The sequence below is a fragment of the Rhinopithecus roxellana genome, chromosome 14 (genome assembly GCF_007565055.1).
Source record: "Rhinopithecus roxellana isolate Shanxi Qingling chromosome 14, ASM756505v1, whole genome shotgun sequence".
Taxonomy (NCBI): Eukaryota; Metazoa; Chordata; class Mammalia; order Primates; family Cercopithecidae; genus Rhinopithecus; species Rhinopithecus roxellana.
Genome location: NC_044562.1, coordinates 71418984 through 71442698, shown reverse-complemented (window position 1 = coordinate 71442698; position 23715 = coordinate 71418984). Strand labels below are relative to the sequence as shown.

The 23715-nt window shown below is 39.7% G+C and overlaps 1 long non-coding RNA gene across 1 annotated transcript; it reads left to right on the top strand.

Moving 5' to 3' along the window:
- Positions 1–18: 18 nt before the first annotated feature.
- LOC104677379 lies at positions 19–18029 on the top strand. Its single transcript, XR_750040.1, has 4 exons — positions 19–266; positions 1729–1811; positions 17536–17592; positions 17768–18029. It is a non-coding gene; the product is annotated as an uncharacterized LOC104677379 (long non-coding RNA).
- Positions 18030–23715: the final 5686 nt, after the last annotated feature.

The window sequence follows — 23715 nt, the reverse complement described above, 5'->3', positions numbered from 1 at the left end:
GACAGGCGCGATGGGTCGGGCCCGAGGCGGGCGGCCCAGCGCGGCTGGGAGGGCCGGGAAGAGGGGTCCCCGGAGCCGCGGATACGCTGAACTCCGGGGAGGGGATGGGGAGGAGAGAGAGCACACTCCTGGAGCCGCGGCGTCCAAACCCGGACGCACTTGAACCCGCGGCGAGGCCGGTGGCCCGCGGCCTTTGGATCGCACCCGCGCCCCGCGCAGAGCCGGACGCCGGCCTTGCCGGCTCCTCGGCATCCCTCTGCGGGGCGGTCAGTCCCAGGGCGCTCGCTGAGGGCCACACACTGTACCCCGAGTTTAGCACCGCCGCGGGCAGGGCGCTCTGCTCCTAGACCCCGAATCTGAAAGTGGAGACCGAGGGCTGCCTGCAGCAAAGCTCGACTTATACTTCATTTTCTTCCGATTTGGAGAAAATGTCACGGGCGAGAGCGGAAAAAAAAATTAACTGTAAATATGATTTGGAGCGGGACGAGGGCGCGGCGTGCATGCGGCGTGCGCGCGGCAGCGGGCGGCAGGCGGCGCGGGCGCGGGCGCCCTTGCGGGGATTCCCGGTCTCTCAGCGCGCTCTAGTGGACACCCTGCCTTTCGCCGGCTCCCGGTGCTTGTTACAATCTGCAATATATTATTCCTTCCGAAGTATTGACAATGTGTGAGACTCCAGTAACCCCCGAGCTCTCGTCTGTAATCAGCACATTTATCCACATTTAGGGGGGGAAATCCGAATTAAATCCCCGTGACCCTGATTGGGTTACAGTGTCATTTTCCCTGGATCCTCTTTTAAATCCACTCCACACTGCTTCTCTGTCTATTACATGCTAATTTAATTTTACTGTGGAAGATATTTTCAGCATTTGCTGAGGACAGTAAATTTTGTAGTTTATGTTATTTCACTTTTTATGACTTTTTAACACTTAATAAAATTTTATTAGAGCACTTTTGTGTTTACAAGGCCACAAAACTCTTGGCAGGTTGTCAGAAGTCCTTTTTATTATGATCCTACTGATATACTGCGAGTAATGAAATAATCATGTCCAGAAATGTATCAAAGGCCAGAGGGATTATCCCACTTAATAGCTCCACAGATGCGCCCAGAAGAATGTGGACGCGCGACAGGACGGGCTGAAAGGCTGCAGGAGGAAGCAGGCAGCCCCCGCTCCTGGCTTTACCATTTCGGTTGCTTTCCTAAAAGGCTACATGCAGGGTCATGTGACTTTCCGCGGTCTCAATAAAAAAAAAAAAAAAAAATTATTCTATTGCAAAATGTGCTTTTCTTTTTATTCTCCTTGTGTGGGCATTTAAGGCTGTTCTAGTGGCAGTGAGGCTGGCTGTACATATCCATGTCAGTCACGGCGCCTGGCCCCACTTTCCTCTCATTTGTAAGTGTACTTTTGTGGTATTTAAACAGCCGATGGTGACATTGGTGTTGAGCAGTGTTGCTTCCACAGCCCACACTGAAGGCATTGGGAGGGACCCAGGAGGGCATAAGGTGTTTTAGGGCCCTTTCCCACCTGCCAAACACCTTTTGCTGTTGGTTTTTGGTTTTATTTTGTTTTGCGAAACAGGGGAATAGTGACTTAAGGACTCGGCTTTCTGCCTTGTGCCTTGTGCCAGAGAGTCACAGTACAGTTATTTTATTTTTTGGTAAGACTTGCAGTGAGAAGGACTGAGAATATAGCTTTCTTTTAAAAAACCATTTCCTTTTCTTTTAAATAGATAAGTGATCATTTAACACACGGGTGTTAAGTTCATTCTTGCTGCAAAAGAAGGCTATTGTATCTCCTGACCCTGAAAGCAAGGTGGGTGGCTTTGTTTTATAATTAAATTTTCTGTCTTCAGCTTCATATTTCTCTTTCTCTGTTATTTCCTAAAGAGTGTGTCAAAGTGATAAAAGAGGTGAGGAATGGACTCAAACAGAGTGATTTTGAAATTACCGTTGGTACATCCGTAGCACGTGTTCTTCTAAACTTTGGCTTTTTAAAGATTTCAGCAGGGTTTTTCACAAGCAAGTGCGTGTGTGTGTGTGTGTGTGTGTGTGTGTGTGTATTTCATGTTCCAACATATCACATTAGGATTTTGTAATCTGTCACTGTTTAAAACAGCCTCTGGGAAGTGCGCCTCTCTCTGGATTGCCTCCATCACACATGTGTGTTCTCTCCCATTCAGAAATATATAAGGCTGCTCATGACACTCTTTGATTTCAACTTCAAGGGAGCAGTTTAGTTTTTTGTATATCGTTTGCTAACCATGGACAAAATTTAGCGCCTAGTCTAATAGTCTCCTATGTGTCTGTGATGGTCTAGATTCTGAAAAGAGCTTATGAAGGACTGCAGCCCTCCCTTAAAAACAATTATGTCCTGAGGCCGTTTGGGCAACCATTTATCTTCTTTTCTGGTATTTTCTGTTTGCAAATATGAGTCAGTTTTTCTTTTTTTGTCTTTTTCAAATTATTTCTCTAACAGTTAAAGAACTAGGAAAGAAAGTGATGTTATGCCCTGACTAAACATTCTTTCTTCATTCTGCTTACTACTGATAGCTTGTTTTCTTTGCCTTTTACCACACGAGACACAAGACATGACATGGAGCAGAGAAAAAGGTTCTGATCTTAGCTCTCCAAATTCCAGAGTGTTTTGCATAAGGGAATTTATGCTCAAGTTCAGGAATCAAGAGGAGCATATTAATTTTCATTCTGCTATGAAGTGACAGTTCAATTTTATGAGTAATTTGTGTCTAGGACAATTTAGATAATACTTGAAAGCCTACAGTAGCTTTCAAGTTAGAAATCTATTGTGTTCAATTATGAAGTAAACTTCCCCTAAGGTAGGTCTATTTAATGCATCAAAGTATGTTTTTAACTCTTATTCAAAACAGCAAGAGATTGGCTTAAATATAACTGATGACACACAGCTTGCTTAATGGAGGGCTAACTAGTGTCCACAGGGACTTTACAGTCCCTTCTCAGGTCTTCAGTGACGAAAGGAAAGAAAAGAGTGAACCCTTAGTCTTTTCATCTAGAGAATCCATCTTCAAAAACAGGAGTAAAGGAACCACACCAGAGGCATGCAATGGTCTCCTCATAAGAAAAGGTGCTGTTACAAAGCAGTAAGGTATTGGTGATACCAGGGCAGACCCTAGAACCACTTTGCTTGTTTCCAATCCAATTCTGCTGTCTATTACTGTGTGGCCCTGGACAAGTTATGTAACCTCTCTGTGATTAGTTTTTTCATCTGTGGAATGAGACTGATGCTAGTAGCCCCCTCTTTTGTTGAAAAAGTTAAAAGAGTTAATTCATATGAAATGCTTAAAACAGACCCCGAGTGCTTCTTAAACTCCAGGAAGACTGACATCTCCATCACCTGGCACAGTGCCTGGCACACAGTAGGTCAATCAAAATTTGTTGGATGAATGTTGAATGTTATTTCGCTGACTGCCCTAGTTGGTTCAGGTGTGACCCATGAAACAATAACTGAAGCACTGTCAGCCTCGGGTGTGAACCTGACTACTGAGAGTGGGCAGCACTCCAAGAGAAGTTTTATCCAACTGCAATTTTACTTTTTCTATGGATTTCTGTGTTGTCTCCTTGATTAGTAATCGGATTATAAAGCTTTTAAGAAAAGAGAGCATCCAAAATTTTGAGGGGTCTCTATAGCACTCACCACAGTGCTTTGTACATAAGTAATAGACAATTGGTAAGACAGTTAGTATGCCACACATATCAAAGCAGTACGTATTACAGTCTTTTATTCAATAAACAGTAGTTACAGGCACTATGCAAAATCTTTTGCATACAGTGTTTCATTTTATTTTCACACTGATTTTCATACAGGTAGTTACAATCCCTATTTTATAGTTAAGGAAAATATGAGGCCCAGAGAAGCCTAGTGATTTTCCCAAGGTCACACAGCTAGTAAATGACAGGTCTGGATGTTTAGTCCAGGTCTATGAAAATGTCAAACCTATACAGTTAATGCTATCCTGCACTGCCTCCCAATCTGTTTGGCTTTTTTAAAGAGTCCCTAATCAATCTGGTCATTTACAATTAATGTGTAAACCATAATGAAAATGGAAATGATTAAGGTTGGGAGCCAGGCCTGTTATTCTTGAATTAGTCTTGTGTGGTGGTTGGAATACTAGGCCCAGCAGGGTAAGACACAGGCCTGCCTCCCAGGGCCTTTCATGTCTTCAGCTCATTCCACCACTACATGTAGACATTTGAAAAGGGCCAGAGGAAAAGTCAGGGTTACTTTTTCCCCTCTGTGGAAAAACATGATGAAGCTGAATTTACCTCAACTTGTATTAAAACATCAAGTGAACAGATTTACATATTGATTAAAGATGAAGAAAGGAGAACTCAGACAAGTGGGTGGCAGAGCAGTTTTTCATTTTAACCAAACGTTCTTTCTTTATGGCCTTTGAAGATATGCATTCTTCCAAGATGCTTGATGGGTGTTCTGACCATTTCAGGGAATGAAGAACAGCCTGAGACCATAAGGAAAGCCTTGATTCATGTACGAGTTTCTTTAATGAATAAGCAAGAGTCATTCAGGAGTGCCCTGCTGTAGCCATGTGATTCATTTTGTACCCCTGAAACAAATATGTACAGAACCCCAAAAGAGGAAGCTAAGGAGCCTGTGAGTTATTCTAAGGAATGTGCAACACCCCCTATTAAAAACTCCATCCATGGATAAATTTCAAAAGTAGATGCTGAAAAGTTGGAAGTCACTGGTGCTACCTGGTAAATCCTATACCATCCCTGAGAAGGCAGAAGTCATTCTTAGGTTTATAGAGGGTCTACTACGGCCAAAACAGTTAGAATTAATCTTGGACTCATGACTTTGTGGCTGTATTGCTGGGACAGGGGGAGGGAAATGGGGGGAGGAATTGAGGGATACCTCCAAAGAACTCACAAGTCTGCAGAGACCAAGCTCACTGCCTAAATACAGCAGTAGCAGACTCCAAACCTCAACTTGCTGCTCAGGGAACCCCAGGCAGTACCAGGCTTTGGTGGCTTTGCTGGAAAAGAGTTCTGGGGTTTACCAGCCCTCTCATATATTTAACTCTGGGCACTCAACTCACCTTAAGTCTTTGAGTTTTCTTATTGAAAGAGATGAGTAATCATACTTTTAACTTACATTTGTGGGTTTTTTGAATAAAGGATATACTTATAGTTTTGAGCTCTTCACTGTGGGAAGTCTGATTAATTTTTTTTAACAGATGAGGAATTTGTGTCTTGATGAATATTTGATAAAAACAAGAGAACATGTTAAAAAGCAACATCAACTGCAGAGTTCAATCCCACAAAAATAAAAATGTAGCACTATATACCTTGAAACTAATGTTAGACTCTCTAGGAAGAACATGGAGGAAATAAATGCTCAATCCATATTGCAGCAGACATAACTTTAAGCCACCAAAACTTTTAAGGACCTTTGAACCATTTTCTTCCAATTTGCCTCGCCTTTCCTTCTGCATCTGTGAACTTGCCAAGTTAGAGTTTATTGCTGTAACAGGTTTTGAATGATAGTGTATCTGTTTTGAAAAGGTCTGAGTACTTTTTGATTATTCAATGGAAAGAATGTGTGCTTTTCCTTTTTTATGTATCTTTCAAACCAACTGCCTTGATATAAATGAAATCTTTAAAAAATATATTTACCCTTTTTAGACGAAGATCAAACATTCTGTTCCATGAAAGTCATGAGTGGTTGCTGAAAGGAGGTTATGAATAAAATGGTGTCTCCGCTTGAACGTCGGCAGCTAACCTGCATTTATTCCTCAATTTTCAGAACCTAGAATAAACACAGTGATTAGCAAGGCCAAAATACAAAACCCCAGGATGTAAAGCTGTGAACACAGGGAGGCTTCCAGGACAGGAAGCCACTGCAAGCCGGTTGCTAGGAGACACTCGTCTTTTGCCAGCAGCAGGAAGATGTCCTTGAGCATGGCTTCCCCTGTGGTTGGCTTTGGACAAGCCGTGAATCAGACTGTCCTTGCTAGTGCCACCCTCCCAGCAGGGCCGACCAGCCCACCATACAGGTGCCACTGAGGGGCAATGGTGGGTTCTGTCTCCTGGGAGAGTTTCTCACACATGCCCAGCTTTTCTGATGTGCTCTTCTGAAATCAACAAGCATTTGATGTCTACTCTGGGTTATAAGAATATGGAAAAAAAACAGCTTCCTGGGTGGTGCTTTTTAGGTGAGAATTTAAAAAAATAAAATCATACCCTAATTTATATGAAACAGCCCACAAGAGCTGTAGGAAAAAAGAGAGAGAGAAGATAATGAGTTAATGGTAATTAAAAGAGACTTCACAGAGGAGAGAGCATCAGAGCTGGAGGATTCACATAGGGAGGAGGATGCTGACAGGGAACACCCTGTTTACTGTCAAGAGCTCTCTCGGAGGGCCCTTGATGGCAGTGAACTTCTCTTTCTTGCTCCCAGAAGCATCACCAGTACATAGGACAGTATTTGTCAGAGTGTTCAGTGTTCAACGGCTGAACAAATGCAGGAGAATGAAGATGCTGAAGATGAGCAGAGGGGCTTGGTGGTCATTGTTGGTGTTCCAGGGAAAAACTAGTGGAGAGAATGCTGAATTAAGGAGGCTAGCCTCATTGTTATCAGAGTCTGTAGTGGAAAATGGTGAGAAATGAGGTGGCTGGGTAAGGTGCAGACCAGTTATGAAGACTCCTAAAAACCAGACAGAAAATGGCTTAAAGAAATTAGGGAGCTACTGTGAGATTCTGAGCCTGGTAGAGATGAAAGTTTTATGGCTTACAAATGCTTCTATTCAAATGCATCATCGCTTAACATGTACAGTTTATTATATGTCCATTACAACTCAATAAAGCTGTTAAAAATACATGATCTCATTAGGTGTTCAATATTTGGTGAAATGGACCTTATCCTTATTTCATTTTTACAGATGAGGAAACTGAGACCCAGAGAGGTTCACGGCTTGCCTGAGTTCAAATGTTTCAGATGACAAGTCAAGACTTCCAGGTCTTCTGCCTCCACATCCCTCATTTGCTTCTTTCTGAATGCAGCTCTCTGCTGAGGAACTTGAAAGGAGGCTGGCCTGTGGTTGGAGAGGCCAGTTGGGAGGCAGTGGCAGATGGCTGTTTGCAGTTTTCTCTCCCTCTCTCTCCCTTGCTTTCTTGTCTATGCTTCCCTCACCTTCTCTTCTTTTCTCCTCCATTCTTTCTTCTTCCCTGACCGTGTCTCAGACCTCTGGGTGGCATCCTGCTAAGCTACACATGTGGGGGTTGCTTCTTGCCTGTCACAGCTGCTGAGGGGCCAGCTTTGGGGCAGTGCTGTTCCATCTGGACATGAAGGGCAATACCTTTGGGACCTGCAACATTACATCTGTGGCACCTCTTTGGAGAGGTCTGATGTAAAAGGGAACACAAAGAATGAAATTTGGAACCCATGAAATATTACTAAGATTCAGACAATACATGGGAATGTTGCATTTAAATATGCATTTAACAGGTCATCTTAATCGTCTTCCAGACCTAGCTTCAAAAACATTCACCCAGTTCTCACATGTGTGAGTGAAAATCACTTAGATTTTGACTTGAATATTACATGGCCTCAACCAAAAGCAAGTCAACCAAATTAGAAAGAAGGCAAAATGCTATGGGCTTTGGAGCAAGATGACTGTGAAGTTCAATCTGGATTCCTCCATTTACTAGATGTCACCAGTACTAGATGCTACTTAGCCTCTTTGGGCCTCAGTTTTCTCATCTGTAAAATGGGAATAATGAGTCCAATTTAATAGGTTTGTTACAGCAATGAAATAACCAATGTATTGTGTACAGTGCCAGGCATACAGTGAGCCCTCACCATGTGAATGGCAGCGCTAGCATCCACATCAGCTCATCATCTTCATCAGCAGCATTACCTGAAACACTCTGTCCTCATCCAGGACATTAGAGGAAAACAGCCTTGTTTTCTTTAGGTTTTGGATTCTCCCAAGGCTGAAACTTGTATTTGTAATGCTATAACTTTGATAATTTTTTCCCTTAAGAGTTCCTTCAGCAGCTTTTTTTTCCTACCAATTTGCATGTGTAGAGTTATTCAGTAGATGACACCGAAGAGTTTCATAGTGAATGTTTGTTGAGTGAATGTATGAAATGAACAATACCACCACCTCCAAAGCAAGTTTATGTTCTCTTGTTGATTCTAATGAGGATTTTGTTTTGAATGGGGTAGGTGGTGGTGGTTGCTATGTGGTTTTGATAGCCAGGAGTGATGTGGCACAAGTGGTTGTGTGGGGTCAGGGATGGCTAGCCCATCAACCCAATCATTTGGAAATTCCTTTTCATTATACTGCAAAGCAACCAGCTAGAAAAGGAAAATCTAGTTAACTAGTTCTTTTATGGAAAACATCCAAGTTGACAGAAGTTTTTTTTTTTTTTTTTTTTTTTTCTGAATGTCTCCTCACACCTCCCTGATGGCCGGGCTAGATTGACTCATTATTTCCAACTGACCAGCTTGACTCGACAGAGCTTCTGTGACAGAACCCCTGCCCAGAGCTCCTTCTATCCCCAAAGCACTCTGCTGGCTGCTCTGGAGAGTGCAGGTTTGACAGTCTCCAGTCTCCCCTCCATTGAGTCTTAACTGCTTCTAACAATCCTTTCACAGCTGAACCCCAATTTGCATCATGGGTATAGACAAGGTGTAGAATACTAGTATTAAACAGTTGAATACATGGCAAATGGGAGTAGAATTAAGACAGACAAATAACAGTAAAGAGATCAAGAAGCCTGCTAGTGTGAAAGGCAGTTTGGGCCGCTAAGTCACATCTTCCCAAGGGGTAATATACAAGCAACTGGAAACAACAGGTGTCTTCTTAACAATAGTCAGACATATATACACCCTTCAATCTTTTAGTTATGCTTTGGGTTAAAAAAATGTTTAAATATTAGGCCTATATTTTCCTTTATTACCAGAGGCTCTTCCAGATTCTACCAAGAAAGCTCATACTAACAATAATGCCATATAGGTTCTAAGATCGTGGGAAACCTCACTTAACTTCAAAGCCCCTTCATTAGAAGCTCAGACTTCCATACTAGCACCTAGTTTCAGGCTCATGTTGGGACTAATTACTGCCACTGGGTTTGTCTTGAGCCATCTCACCTGGCGAATCTGCCTCTATATTTCTTTCAATGTGCTCAGACCAAGGGTCGCATCCTAAAGGAATATCAGACTAGAGCACCAGACCTGTGTCTGAGAAATACCTTTTTTCCCCCAGCACACATTTTCCCATCCATCCATTCATCCGTCTCCAGCAAATAACCTTACACAGCTTCCACACTCGGAAAGGTAGATACCATATCTGTCTACTTTATCTCCAAATCATAGTCCATAGCCAGCAGAGGATAACCACTGAAGGAATATTTGTTCAATAAATAAGTGAACAGTTACAAAATGCCCACGATATTGGCATTGTCATACCTATATGATGAAGCACAGTCCCTGCCTTCTTGATACTCACAATTGTTTTTCAGGATGGCTTTGCACCCCATCAGAAAAAGATTTCAAGGCCACTAATGCTCCTTTTATATTCCATTGCTGGCCGTGTCAATATTGACTGTGTAATGCACTGACAGATGCGCAGTTCCCTTCAGAGAGAAATGAGAAAAAAAACAAACAGCTTCACATCAGGCAAATTCTGATTATTTCCTTCTAAAGTGCACAGCACCTCCAGTCACTAATGGTTGTAAGAGACTTCGGGGACACTAATCTTAATGCACCATTTCCTACAGGTCTTGTTAGTTCCTAAAACCATCTGTAAGAAGTTATTGTATTTGGCTTTCTTAAGCCATATTTTTTAAGCACGACATTTAATTAGTGCTTGTTAAGATGTTTCAAGTGCTTTGGCCACTCTCTCACCCCTGCTGTTTCTTCTTGGTCAGCATCTTTTCTGGAAATGATATTTTCGGGAAAGGACATCAGATGCGTCTGTGTCTGGAGAATTGCTCTGTGTATCCACATGAAGCAAGTCTCTGAGAGCAACTGGAGGGACTGTCAGCCTGGCTGTGGGGCCTCCGTATTCACAACAGCTACTTTGAAAGGCCTCCAGTTTTGACATTCTCATGGAAAAAGCTGAGACCTGAAAATGGGTTTGGAACCGGCAACAATAGGAGGGTACACTGGAGCCCTGGTGAAGAATGTCACATAAGCGAAATGTATTTGAAATATTTAATCTAGGAACCTTTGGATTAACTTCATTAAAAAGCATTTGCTTGAAAGGGCATAATCTTTAGTTACTCGAAGAGACTTTATGAAAACTGCAAAATGGTTGATGGTACTGAAATACCCACCCATGCTCACTAAAAGAATACATAGGTTGAATATAATTCTATTATTTTTGCAACTATTTAATACTATAAAATCAATTAAAATTTCAGACTGCTTTACAAAATAAGACATTTTTACTAAGTTTTTCCCCCAAATTCTTTATCCACATTTGGATTAGAATGGCTTGATACTTGTAGTAGTTTATGAAGTGCAAAATTCATGTCAAATCTGGTATATAAAAGAAAAGTATTTCAAGATAATATGGAATCTGTGAAAATGAAGAAATATGTGTATTTAGCTAGGTTAAAAAACACTATCTAATCTACTAGAATAACATCACATTTTTTTTGAAACACATATTCGAGGAACAAAAAGCTTTATGCCGATCATTGCTTTAATGGTAATTAAATTTTCTTTCTCTTTGAATTTTACTGTACTCTTCTAAGGTAAAGAGGAAGTACAATAAATGTAACATAGAGTTAGCCAAATTATTAATATCCCACATGTAAAGTAATTTCTACTGGAGCCTTTTTTGCCTCTGTAATCTAAACATTGAAGTATATTGAAGGCTTCAGTGAAGGACTAATGTTTGGCACTGGGTATCCAAACATTTCCTGCTGGGCCCTCAACCACTATCATGCTTTTTGTTTGGATAGGAGAGAAAGGGGAGAGTAAGGAGTTGAGCTGGCTAACTCTTGACATCTGAAATCTTTATCAGTCACAGCGATGTTTTTGGTTTGTGTTGATGATTTGTGGTATTGTTGTTTATCTGTATATCATTCACTTGGACTTGCTGTTTAGATGCAAAGATCTCAAGACCATCTGCAGTCTTGATAGGTAGTTGCAGCAGCCCGACCAGACATCTGGCTGTCAGTTACAATTGCATTCCTGCTCCTAAAGTTGTTGTTAGATACTCCTGATTCCCTTTGAATGTATTACCGTGATGCACCACCGTTTCAGGCCATTGATGTGAGAGACCGAGTTAATTCCCGGCTTCAGTCTGGCTAGAACCAAGATTTATAAAATGAACAGAAGTATCAATTTTGCTGGAAGGGTGGTTGTTTTTGTCTGCACTGGGTTTAATGATACATCAGTTTCTTCCACAGCCTGTACAACTGATTCTTTGAACCTGGAGAGAAATAGTGCATCCGAAAATTATTTTCACGGTGTTGCCATGTTTACTATTTCCTGTTGTCTTTGCCTGAAAGTGTTTTAACAAAAATTAGGGTTGAGCATACAAACATTTGAGGCAAGGGATGAAAGGAGTTGTTATTATGTTTCCTCCCCAGGTTAATGTGGCTGCCTTTGATTTAAGCACTACATACTTAGGACAGGATATGACACCAATTAAAGAGATGAAACTTAATTTTTGGACTAAACAATCACATAATCCTTCTTCTGGTATCTGGTTGAGATTTACTGACATGGCATTTATTTCTCAGTCACAATCCTAAATTTATTGGGTTGGCTTTATTTAAGGTACATGGGGCAACTAATATTAGTGCATGTAAAAACCTAGCAATGTCCCAAATTGTAAAGCAGCTATTATAAAGAGAACATATTTTTTCCCGATGACTGTCAACATGAGGTCAAGAATGCATGCAAACTCACTCCATAAGCCCTGGGCCCACTCATCTTGGTTGGAGGCAGATTTTGATTTAAGATCTAAATTTCAAAAAAAGAAAATCAATTTTATCTCATAAAATACAACGGGGAAAATTTTTACTAATAACCTCTCCTTAGCCTTAAATTTAAATTGCATTTTTGTTAAGAGAATTTTAGTATTTATTGAAAATCAAGTTTAGATAATAATCACAAAATAATCGATGAATCGTTTAAAAAGATAAAAGGTACTGTATTTGGCTAACACATTTAAATCATAAAATTGAATATTAGTGTTTAATTTTCATGCAAAAAATAATTAAAATGAAGGCAGGCAAGTATAATGAGCCAGGTTAACCTCCCCATCTTTCCACTTTGACACCTTGTTTAACTCTAGCTAATGATGCTATGAAAAAAGTATTAGTGGTTTCAGTTCAGCCCCTGGTGGTCTATGTCACATATTGCATAACCTGCTGGTGGGTCTTACAGGGCTATTTCTCATTTACAGACAGTAGCCTTTTATAATTCTGTCTGGAAGTGGGGGGATCACAGAGGGAGGGTGTCCTGTTTTAACCTATTTATTATGCACTTGAAAATAGTGAAAATGTTTATAGAAAGAAGTCAAATTAAATTTTGTAAAACACATTAGTGCATTCACATGTTCAAACCTGAGCCTACAACTCTATACCAACTACTCAAGTAAAGTCATTATACATAAAAGAAAAAAAGTCACTTATGACTTCTACTCCATGTGGAAAATTACCAAAGACTGCAGTTTTTCTAACCACGAACAGTCTCATTTCCCATGTGCAGTTGGTTAGCTCCTCACTGTATCCCCAAGGAGTCTGCGTGAGTCTGAAGTACTGCAGAAAAATGAGAATTTTCACACTTTAAAAGAGCCAAGGCAGCATTTGTAATGACAAAAATAAGAGCAGAAGTAAAAGAGGAAAGAAAGAGTGGTTCTCAGTTTTCCTTCCCCTCTGTAAAAAGCAAGACCATTCAGTTTCCAGGTGAGAGTCTACTGGGGGCTTGCTTTTAATTTATACAGGACATTAGGAAAGAAAAAGAAATAAAAAGAATACCAACTCCCTTAAATTTCCTAGCTCAAAGTTGCTTTCAGTGAATGCTAAAATGAAAGGAGTTATCAAGGCCAAATACACTATACAGCTTTTGTAAACTGTTAGAAGCAATTTGCAGGACCTGTGCTTTTACGTAGGTTTACTTTCACTCTCAGCTTGAGTGTTAATTTTTGACTAGTTCTTTCTATCCTTTCGTCAAATGTACACATCCAGTTCTTCTGGCATCTCATACACACCACACACACATACACACGTGCATTACACACATACGCAAATACGTCTAGCCACTTGGTAACAGTATTTTAAAAAGCGGCTTGATACCTGGATTAGAGAGTAGAATACTTTCAGACAACTCTCGTGGGCACAATGTGTTAACTGTTTTCTGTGCCACCATTTTATTGTATGCGAGCAGACGGCAAAATGGTGGTTCCAGCATTTTGTTGTATAAGGACTCCTTCACATTCAGCCTCTGATTGAAGAACCAGTTTGTATACCGATAGAAAAGCCAGATTTCTCAGGCTGGGAGACTGACTAAATAAACCAGGTACGCAAATCTTCTTCCACTCACTGCTTTGCAGATGCTTAACCAAAATTTTACATATATAAGTACAAAGGGAGCAAATCCTGATTAAAATAAAAAATGAAACAGAAATGATATTCCAGTTAAATATATAATTCAGTGATGTTAGAAAATACATATGTTATTAAAAGACCTTCCAACGTTGCCATAAGTAAACTACCTTGAGAAAAGATCCAACACAGAATTAGCATAGAGAATGTGAATGTTTTACTTGTGCATAAACGATCTTTCCAGATCAAAGTTGAGGTCATTGGCAAGGTAGTTTAGGTGAGCTCATTCTACAGTTATTTGCACATGCAAACTGGGGTTCCAATTTTAAAAATATTATTGCTTTTTGTTCATGAGAAGAACTTTGATTATGTTCTTAAAATAAGAATATGAAAATAATTGAGCAATGTACCTGTGCTAATAATATTCAGTTTTAATTAGCTCCTAAATAGAATCAAAGCTAAAATGGATTTTGACGTATCCTTAACTGGATCTCAAATTGAGGAGAGATGAATTTGATTAAGAGAAGATTTTTACATTGTTGTCTATTACAGCTGAATTACCACTCTCTTTTGTCTGAAGAAAAATATTTTCTTCTCAATGAGGTATATATTTTTAAGACTGAAGACAACTGAAGCTTACAGCATATAGTATTTGGTTAGGTTTTTTTTTTTTTTTGACTGCAGTTGCCAAACATTTGAGATTATAAAAAAGATAGTACTACATAAAATAGACCTGCAGCAACACTGTTTATGGCACACGCAACAATATTATTTTCTGCTGTTTGGTGTGCCGGAGTTGTAAATAGGAAAATGTGTAAGCCATCAGATCTAGTAGCAATAGGACTCAAAGCAAGGTTTATTATACCAATGCCTGAAAAGCTTTACTTTTTTATCTCTGTGTGTTAAATTTTCGTGTTTGCAACAGTATTTTAGCTCTGGAGCTATTTATGTGGTAGCATCTTTGAGAGAAAGGAAATGGACAGATGTCCATAAACAAAGGGCTCCACCTGGTGGTAAAGAGGAGGTATGAAATGTTGATAAAGAGAACTAATGCTGCAAAGGCAAACAGATGGAAGAGCAACATTTTGTGTGTGTGTGTGTGTGTGTGTGTGTGTGTGTGTGTGTGTGTGTGTGTCCGATAATGAATATGTTTGAAGGAAAGAAAATGACAAAATCCTCCAAATTTGGATTCCAATGTGGATACAGCCTTACAGCTAACATTATTTGATTATTTCTCTCACAGTCATTCCAATATGTTTACAAATTATTTTATTCAAAATACATACATCTGAACAATTACTAACATATATGACCCTGACAAATACTAGGCACAACTGATGGCAAGCTATCCATATCGTCTGATCATCTTAGGTTTTAGTAGAATGCCATCTAGTAGACAGATTTAAACAAAGGAAGCGTTTGTTCCAACATGAGGGCGTCCTTTAGGTGGCTTTGTGGCTCACCTAGTTAGGAAGACCTGGAAAGGATGTGGTGCAGAGCTCTGGAGAGGGAAGCAAAGGTTTCAAATCCATGACTAAGAAACAGAAAATTGCTCATTTTAAAATGTCATCTGTGGCTGAAGTGTTGAAGAATTTGAATCTACGTATTGTGATTCTTCCACCTTTTGAAACTCTAAAATTAGGCCAGGAATTACATATATCAAATACTATGCAAAATGTAAAACAGGCATGCCGTTTATGGCTCTCTACGTAAGGTGGAAATTAAATCTTCAGCCTCCAATAAAATTGTATTTCTGTAATAAAACTGCTGCACCTTGACTCTAGACTACATTGAATCCCAAATTAAACACTCCATTTGCTGTACTGTAACAAGCAAAAGGGTTTGCTACACTGAACAATATTACAGATAGGAAAAACGTGTTCTCTTTTGCTTTACCACCTATGTAGAGACCACCAAAACAGGCTAATTCCTCATCTCTTCTTTCTCAGAACACAGCATGTTTTGATACAGGAAATTTTAAAATTCCATCTTTCATTACTAAAATTTATATTTCTTCCTAAATTCTATAAATCAGCATAGGTGACTAGGCCTAAAAAAAGTCAATCAAGTAGGATATTTACTACAAAATGTCTACTGCATTTCATGGGTAACTCAGGCTTATAAGCAGAAACAGCTGTTGTGCTAAAGGCTAGGTACATTTCTTTATGCATTATGTATAATTCCCCATAATGTACATGCAACATTCACTCCACATCCATATCTGAAGTGCACACATACTGCTACATAATCTGTGAAAGTTTTAAACTTAGGATCTGCTAATACATATCCATTTATCTCACCCAGTGTTGATTTAGAAGAATTAGACCGGATGTTATTTTAAGCAGTCTAACTCTATAGGTTCTTTTTCCCCCACCATGTCATGGCCCAGCCAACACTGACTTCTGGCATTCGTAAAGTGTCTCTAATAGAAATGAAAGCCTACCCAGGGTGAGGAATAGAAAACAATGAATACTAATTTGCTGCTTCTTAACTAAAGTGCAGGCGAACAAGACAGGAAGCTATCTGTGCCTCTCTGCCTCGGCCGTCCTCCCTCGGCTCTGCCAAACCACCCTCTAGTGGACTGAGGGGGGAATTTCTTTTCCTGGTTGCCTCACTCTGCTATTCATTTAATAAATAAGCTCCCCTCCCCCTCTCTCAGGAGATGGTGGATATTATTAACCTTCAAGCACGATACAGCGAGATGAATGTTAATCATGAAGGGATTTCTCATCAAGTTTAATGGTGTAAGACATAGAGAAGTTGTGTTAGCAGTTTCAATCCTGCTAAAAATGCTAATTGTTATGTTTCATATGATAGGTGAGGATAATAGGAAAACGGCAACAGCTTTAGCCTTTCCTTTTGGAAGTTGTTGCCCATAGTTTTGAGGCAAATATAGAGGAAAAGAATACGGTCCTTAGTATGAATGACTTGTCAAGAGGCTAATTTAGGGCTACTTCTTTGGAGACATTGGAGATTTGAGGCTTGGCATCCACTGAGCTCAAGAAAAGAGAATTTTTTGCTGGGAGGAACTAAAGCCAAAAGAAGACATTTTGGACCTAGAAAGAACACGAATCTGTGGTAAGGGATACAGAGGTTATAGTGTTGAGTACTGATCTTTTGAGCACTATCTTCTGCATTTTTCTCTGTGTTTCACTGGCACTTTTGCCAACATGTAGAGGTAATCTTTTTTTTAAAGCAGTTATTTCATCCTCACCTAGGAATCATAATAAGTGCACTTAGGAGTACTAGATAAGCCCTAAGAGAAACGCCATTTTTGTTTTTCTCCGCATGTCCCTTTCCTTGCCCCATGAGTTGTTACCCATGCTGTGGCATAAGGACACCCTACTGTCCCCAGCTTCAATGACCCCAGTCTTGCAGAGTTGGCTTCTCATGCAGCTCAGTTGTTTGTCCTGGTCCCTAACTGTTTGAGCTGGGGTTCTTTTCGGGCACATACACACACAGAAGTGGGGAGTCTGGAATGTTATATGAGCAATGTCTTCAGTGTATACTTTTACTTGACTTTGATTACCCTAAATTCTATCACTCAACCCTAAACTTCTATGGTAGCTCATGGTGTTACCTACAAATGAACTGGAAAGCATTTTGCTGCAAGGAGGCTTATCAACTGAATGTAGGCCTTGAAAAATTTCCTTGTAATTTCATAGTTTATGTGTTCAGTTTAGAAAGCATCTAAATGATAAATGCAAATTCAAAAATAATCCATTAAGGATATGAGCCTATGTGGATATAGACCTTTTTAACTGTATTGTCCCAGTTTTCATATGTAGCCTTTGTCATCATTTTTTTTACAGACTCCTATAAAATGGAGTCAACATAGAGAAGATATGTGATTCTCCAGGTGCTAACGTGAGATGTGATATCAACGACCAGCATTATTTTCCCATCTATAATGATAATTATACTAATTAGTCCAGGCATCACACCTGTGTAAAATCCTTATCCCTATTTTACAGACGAAGTCACTGAGACACCAAAGGTTAATTGCTTGCCCAAAGCCATGTAGCAACTTGGTGAGTACCAGTATTTAAAATCTTACACTCTTGCTTCCTTAACAATGGAACAAAATTATTGCTTGTATCACAGGAGATTGGTGTCAATGAACAATGGAGCAAAGGAGTCACATATTGCTTGTTTTAAAATTGTAGACTCTCTCATATTAATGGAGTCCTTTACTGTGTTTTCCAGGTTGAAGTTACTTTAGTGTCATAAAGCTCCACATATGTACTTTTAGCAAAATCAATAGTCACCGCATGCAGATGAAGAGATGGTAATTAGAGATGGGACAGACCCCAACATATCCTTCGTTTGACGATAGAATAAATTCAGCTAGATACCTAATTATTATCATCTACTTTCACAAAAACATATGTGATTTTTTCCCCCTACCCAAATGTTTTAGTGAAAACTGCAACTGTGCGTTAAAAGGCAGTTTTGCACGCATATATTCAGAGAACAATGTGGAGAATCTATCCCTTGGGATAAAAAAAAAAAAACACCCAGCAACAACAAACTTGAAAACAGATGGTTGTGATACAGTCTGATAAGAATGTAAACAGGAAAATCTTTGTTGACTTATTTCATAGTAATCAGTAATACTTAGTTATTGTCTAGAGGTGAATTACAGATTTCACAAGCATGGCCAGGAACAGCCTCTGAAAAGTGAAGCTAAATTTGTGACATCAGTGAGGAATTACTGACCCCTGCCAAACCCTCCTTATTAACATTTTTCTTGATTGGCATAAAGGAATGAAACCCTGGAAGAGGATAATTTCTGCATTCTTTGTTTTTTCTTTTGTCATCATTTGATCATTTGATTTAGATCATTTGATTTAGAGATATTAGACCCCTCTGACTAATCCATGAAAAAGAACTTAAAATTTCTCTACAGCTTAGAGAACTAAAGCTCTCCTTCCTTCCTTCCTTCCTTCCTTTTTTCTTTCCTTCCTTTTTCCCTCCTTCCCTTCCTTCCTTCCTTCCTCCCTCCCTTCCTTCCTTACTTCCTTTCCTTCCTTATTTGAGGTGGGGGTGGGGCTTTTTTCTTAGATGCAGATAAAATATTTCCTCTTTAGAGTCTGGACTGGTGTTTCTATGTTCTTGTTGCATTTTTTGTCAAAGACTTCCTCTCCTGGTGGTTATTTAGATTCAGTAAACATCTAATGAATACTTCCTACTTGCCAATCCCTGTGCTAGGCACTGAGGAAACAAAGATGCATCGAACATACTTTCTTCTTTTATGGGATCCACAGTTTAGTTGGAGAGACAGGTTTGTAAATAACTAACTATCACCCAGTTTGTTAAGAAGTGGGCAAGGGCTGGGTGCCGTGTCATGCCTGTAATCCCAACGTTTTTCAGATACCAAGGATGAGGAGGATCACTTTAGCCCAGAAGTTTGAGACCAGCCTGGGCAACAAAGTGAGTCTCCATCTCTTTTAAAAAAAAAATAAAAAAAGATTAGCTAGGTGTGATGGAGTACGCCTGTGGTCCCAAATACATGGAAGGCTGAAGCAGGAGGATCACTTGAGCCCAAGAGATCAAGGCTGAAGTGAGTTATGATTGTACCACTGCACTCCAGCCTGAACAGCAGAGCCAAGACCCTGTCTGAGGAAGAGGAAGAGGAAGAGGAGGAGGAGGAGAAGGAGGTAGGAGGGCAGGGGAGGGGGAGGGAGGATGGGGGGAGTGAAACACAGAGGGAGGAGGAGTGCCAGTGAAACACAGAGAAAAATGTAGAAGCTAGAAAAATGTAGAAGATAGAAAGGGAGGGGGAGGAGGAGGAAGGGAGGAAAGGAAGAAGGGAGAAGGAAGAAAGAAGGAGAAGGAAGGAGGAAGAAGAAAAAAGAAAGAAGTGGGAAAGATGACATGGAGAGGAGTCAGGAGAAGGACTGAGCCCTTTGCAGAGGAGATATTAGACCAGGTATTATGTAGTGCTATTACCAAGTCCTGACTGCAAAGATCACCAGGCTGTTGACTATGACACCCTGAATGAATAATGAACATTTAAATTGGTGGCCAATTCTTTGGATCAGGTGATTGTACACCATCAGTTGTGTGGGTAGCATGCAGACAAGATCATGGTATCCTGCCATGATCTAAAAGTTTGGAGAGGTGCCCTTCTTTTACAATACTTGTAATAGAAAATTTAGGCTGTATTCCTCCATGATAATGTGCCTTTGGAAAGAGTAGTCCCTTCTTTAATATGTAATTCAGCCATCTGAAAATACTTGTTATTAAAATAAACTAATACAAATAGTCTATGACAAATAGTCTAGGCAGTATATCCTGGAAGCCCTTGGCTTTTATTCAACAATATTCAAGAGCTATTTAGTCAGTGCTTATAACTTGTCAGACACTACTAGGCATGTGAATTAAGAGAATGAATGCTCTATGTAACTTCTCCTCTGTAGAATACAGAATCTGGTTGGGAAGGACAATATCAAACAGAAAATTACCCAAATTGTTTATTAATGAAAATGTGATAAGTGCTGTCGGAAGCAATAAATGCTGTTGTTTTGTCTACCCTGATTCTATTCTTCCAGTGACAGCATCTTGATTTTGTTTTTGAGAACTATCCTTCACCATTGCATGCAACCTTGATGAGACTCTTAGTCGAGGGGCTCTGCCCCTAGCTTGTGATTAAAGCTAGGCTAGTAAGATGCCCTTTTCCAGTAATGAGTGCTCCCCGCCCCCATCTCTCTCTCTCTCTCTCTCTCTCTCTCTCTCTCTCTCTCTCTCTCTCTCTGTCTCTCTCGTTTCATAGTATAAAGATCTTCAAAGTTTGTATTTATGTTGGTCAAAAGTAATTGCATTTTTTACCATTACTTTTAATGATTAATCCTTAGCTTTCCCTTTCAGTTGAGAGTGACCCTTATATCCTTCCGACAAATTTCTTAAGTTTTTCTATTAAGTTAACTGCTTGTAACCAGTTGTAGTATTTATAGCACCGCCTAAAAATCCAGGACTCAAATAACAAGTAAACTAAATTGTGGCATGATTTTGAGAGTTTGTTAGAGTTGAAGAGAATGCATTTTACTGACCGTGATGCTTAGAGCATTCTATTTTGAACAGCATGAGTTGGTGACATAGGATTAATTTTCTTCTTGTGTCTGTAATAAATAACATTTCCATAATATCGGTAGTCATAATATCTATAAAACAAAATATAAATATTACAAACTTTGACAGTATAGAGCTATACCCTGACAGAAGTCCAGAGATGGTGAAGTGTGTTAACTTTCTTATCTGAGAGTATTAAGGTCAATAAATCTTTTCTAAAGCTGCTAGATCCAGAAATGAATACATCTATCCAACTGAAGAACTAAAAAATCATGAGCTAACCCAAATTGGGGAGCAGGTGGAGAGGGAAGGAAGGCATATAAATGAATGAAATTCTTCATCTTTCATGCAGAGAAGTCAGTAGGTACAGACTACCTAAGACTGAAAAATCAAGAGAGAGAGATGCAGGCATATAATTTATTTGAAGTTAAAGTAGAAACCACTGGAAGAAATGAAATGTAAATTTATTAATAATGACTTCCTTTGGAGAATACATGGTAGGAGAAGGGTCTAGATAGAGGGTATAATTTGACACAAACTTGGCTGCAGAAGATCTGGCATTCCAGAAATATATTCGTCATTAACCTAGTGATGGCATTAAGGAAGTGATATTATCCTGGGCTGTGTTAAGACGAGTATTATTTGCAGCTAGGAAATAACCCTTGTGTCAAATTTATTGTAGGTTGGGCTTTTATTTGAATATTACACTTTGGGTCTGTAACTTAAAACATATGTAGAAAAATCGCATAGAATCCACGTATAGAAGAGGAAAATGATGACAGGAATTGGAGACTATGTACACAAGGAAAGGAGGTGGGTTGTTTTTTCTGGAGAAGAGAATGCTGAAGGGAGACAAAATTAACAACCTATGGGCAGTGAGGTGGAACTCTGGAGAACACCAGTCAGCCTTCTCCATCTCACTGGACTGAACAGAAGAAAATGGGTTTAGACTGCATCAAGAGAAAGTCTGTTTTTAACACACAGGAAGACTTGATGACCTGTGGTTATGACTGAACGTGGGAACAGGATACCCCAAGAACTTTTGGAGTACTTTAGGAATAAGATAGAAATATTCATTTTCATAGTAAGGGTTTGTATTAGACTTGAGGTCCCTTTAGATATAGCAATCACATTCTATAGTTAGATGTCTGTGAACTTACATATGGAGAAAGGTTAATGATCAAGTGGTCTAAATAGTCTCACCTTGGCTGTGATTCCCAGGTAATATCTCATTAGGGGGAAAAAAATCAATATTCACATTTTTTTCTTTGAAGTACTATACTATCTACTGGTTCTTTTAAATTATATATGCATGTATGTATGTATAACTTTATATATCATACTTCAAGGGAAATTCATATAGTCTTAGGAGCAATAGTTATCAAATTCAAAGTTTGTACCATTAAAATATTAATGGTTTATTTTTCTAGCAAAAGCAATAAGATTTTGATGCTGAAAATCTTCAAAAACACAGAAAGCACAGGAAATATCTTTGTTTTTTTTGTTTGTTTGTTTGTTTGTTTGTTTGTTTTTTCATTAAAACATGAGCAAGCAAACAAAAACACACAAACAAATTTGGACCTGTCTTATCATGACTGCTGCTAAGGTGGTCCAGCTGGGTTTCCCTGTAGCCAGAATCTGGTCCCCTATGCTCATCCTTTCAGGAAGGAGGTGTGAGTGCCTGATTAGCTGTGTCTTTATCTTTCCTCCTCACTGCAATTGGATCTCACTTACCCAGTCTCTGACACTTATGTATTGAAACAATTATTAGAAATGTGGTGATGGAGTATTGACTTACCTGGCACCTAAGTCGACGTTAATCCCTTTTGAAAGCTGGTTGTATAGTCTGTGCCTAGGCAGCCGTGGCCCTGGAACATTTAGTTAAGACACTAACACTAACATCTAGATGTTGGTTCAGGCATTTGTATTCAACACCTGGATAGGATTCTTCAACTTTGGTCTTTGGATCTGAAGAAAACCCCTATCTACCTAAAGCTCATAGTTGCTTGAGATTTGGTGTGGGAGGGCAGAAAGGGAGGAGTGAAGGGAATGACTGTTGATTCCTTAACCAATAGAGGCTGCCACAACAGGATTCCTGAGCTAAAGGAAGTTTGAAAATTTCAGACCATGTTGATTGCAGGTGAGCGACATGTTGCAGGCCAAATCTTCCTATCCATGTATACACTTGAGTGATGGACAGACATACCTCATTTTATTGCACTTTGCTTTATTGTGCTTCACAGATTGTTTTTTCATTGTATCTGTTACAGTGATCTTGTGATAAGTGATCTTTGATGTTTCTATTATAGTTATTTTGGGACACCACTAACTGTGCTCATATGAAATGGCAAACTTAACTCTTAAGTGTTGGGTGTGTTGTAACAATATATTGTGTGTTTTCGAAGTAGCTAGAAGAGAGGACTCGAGATGTTGCCAACACAGGATAAATACTTGAGGTGATGTGATGGATACCCTAAATACCTGACTTGATCATTCATTATATTATATAGATTGTACATGTAACAAAATATGAAATACCACACATACCCCATAGACATGTACAAATACTATATATCAATAAAAAAAATGTGGTTATTCAAAAGTAGGTCCAGCCTCAGGCATGGTTAATTGGACTCCAGCTCCTTTGGTCTGAGGTTCTCTTTATTCTCTTTATTCTTTGCTTTTCCACGTATCAGCCTCATTTTCAGGCTGACTCTTCTCATGGTCACAAGAAAGCTGCTGTAAACCCTGGGGCTGCAGCCTCCCCATTCACCTATGGGATAGAAACCACTGGTTCCCACAATCAGAGAACAAGTGTCCTGTGGTTTGCTCTGACTGGACTGGTGCAAACTGCAAACCGAGCACAGCGGCAGGTGGGATAAGACAATAAAGATTGCCTTAGACCAGCAGGGCCCTCCTCTGAAACTGACGATGGGGTCAGTCTCACCTAAACCCCATGACTGCTGTACAACAAAAGAAAATCTGAAATTAATAATAGGGTGGAGGGGGAATGGATCCTGGGAGAACAACCAACAAATGTCCACAGTCTTTTGGGCTCTGGGTAAGGCTTCCTGAGTGGGAAA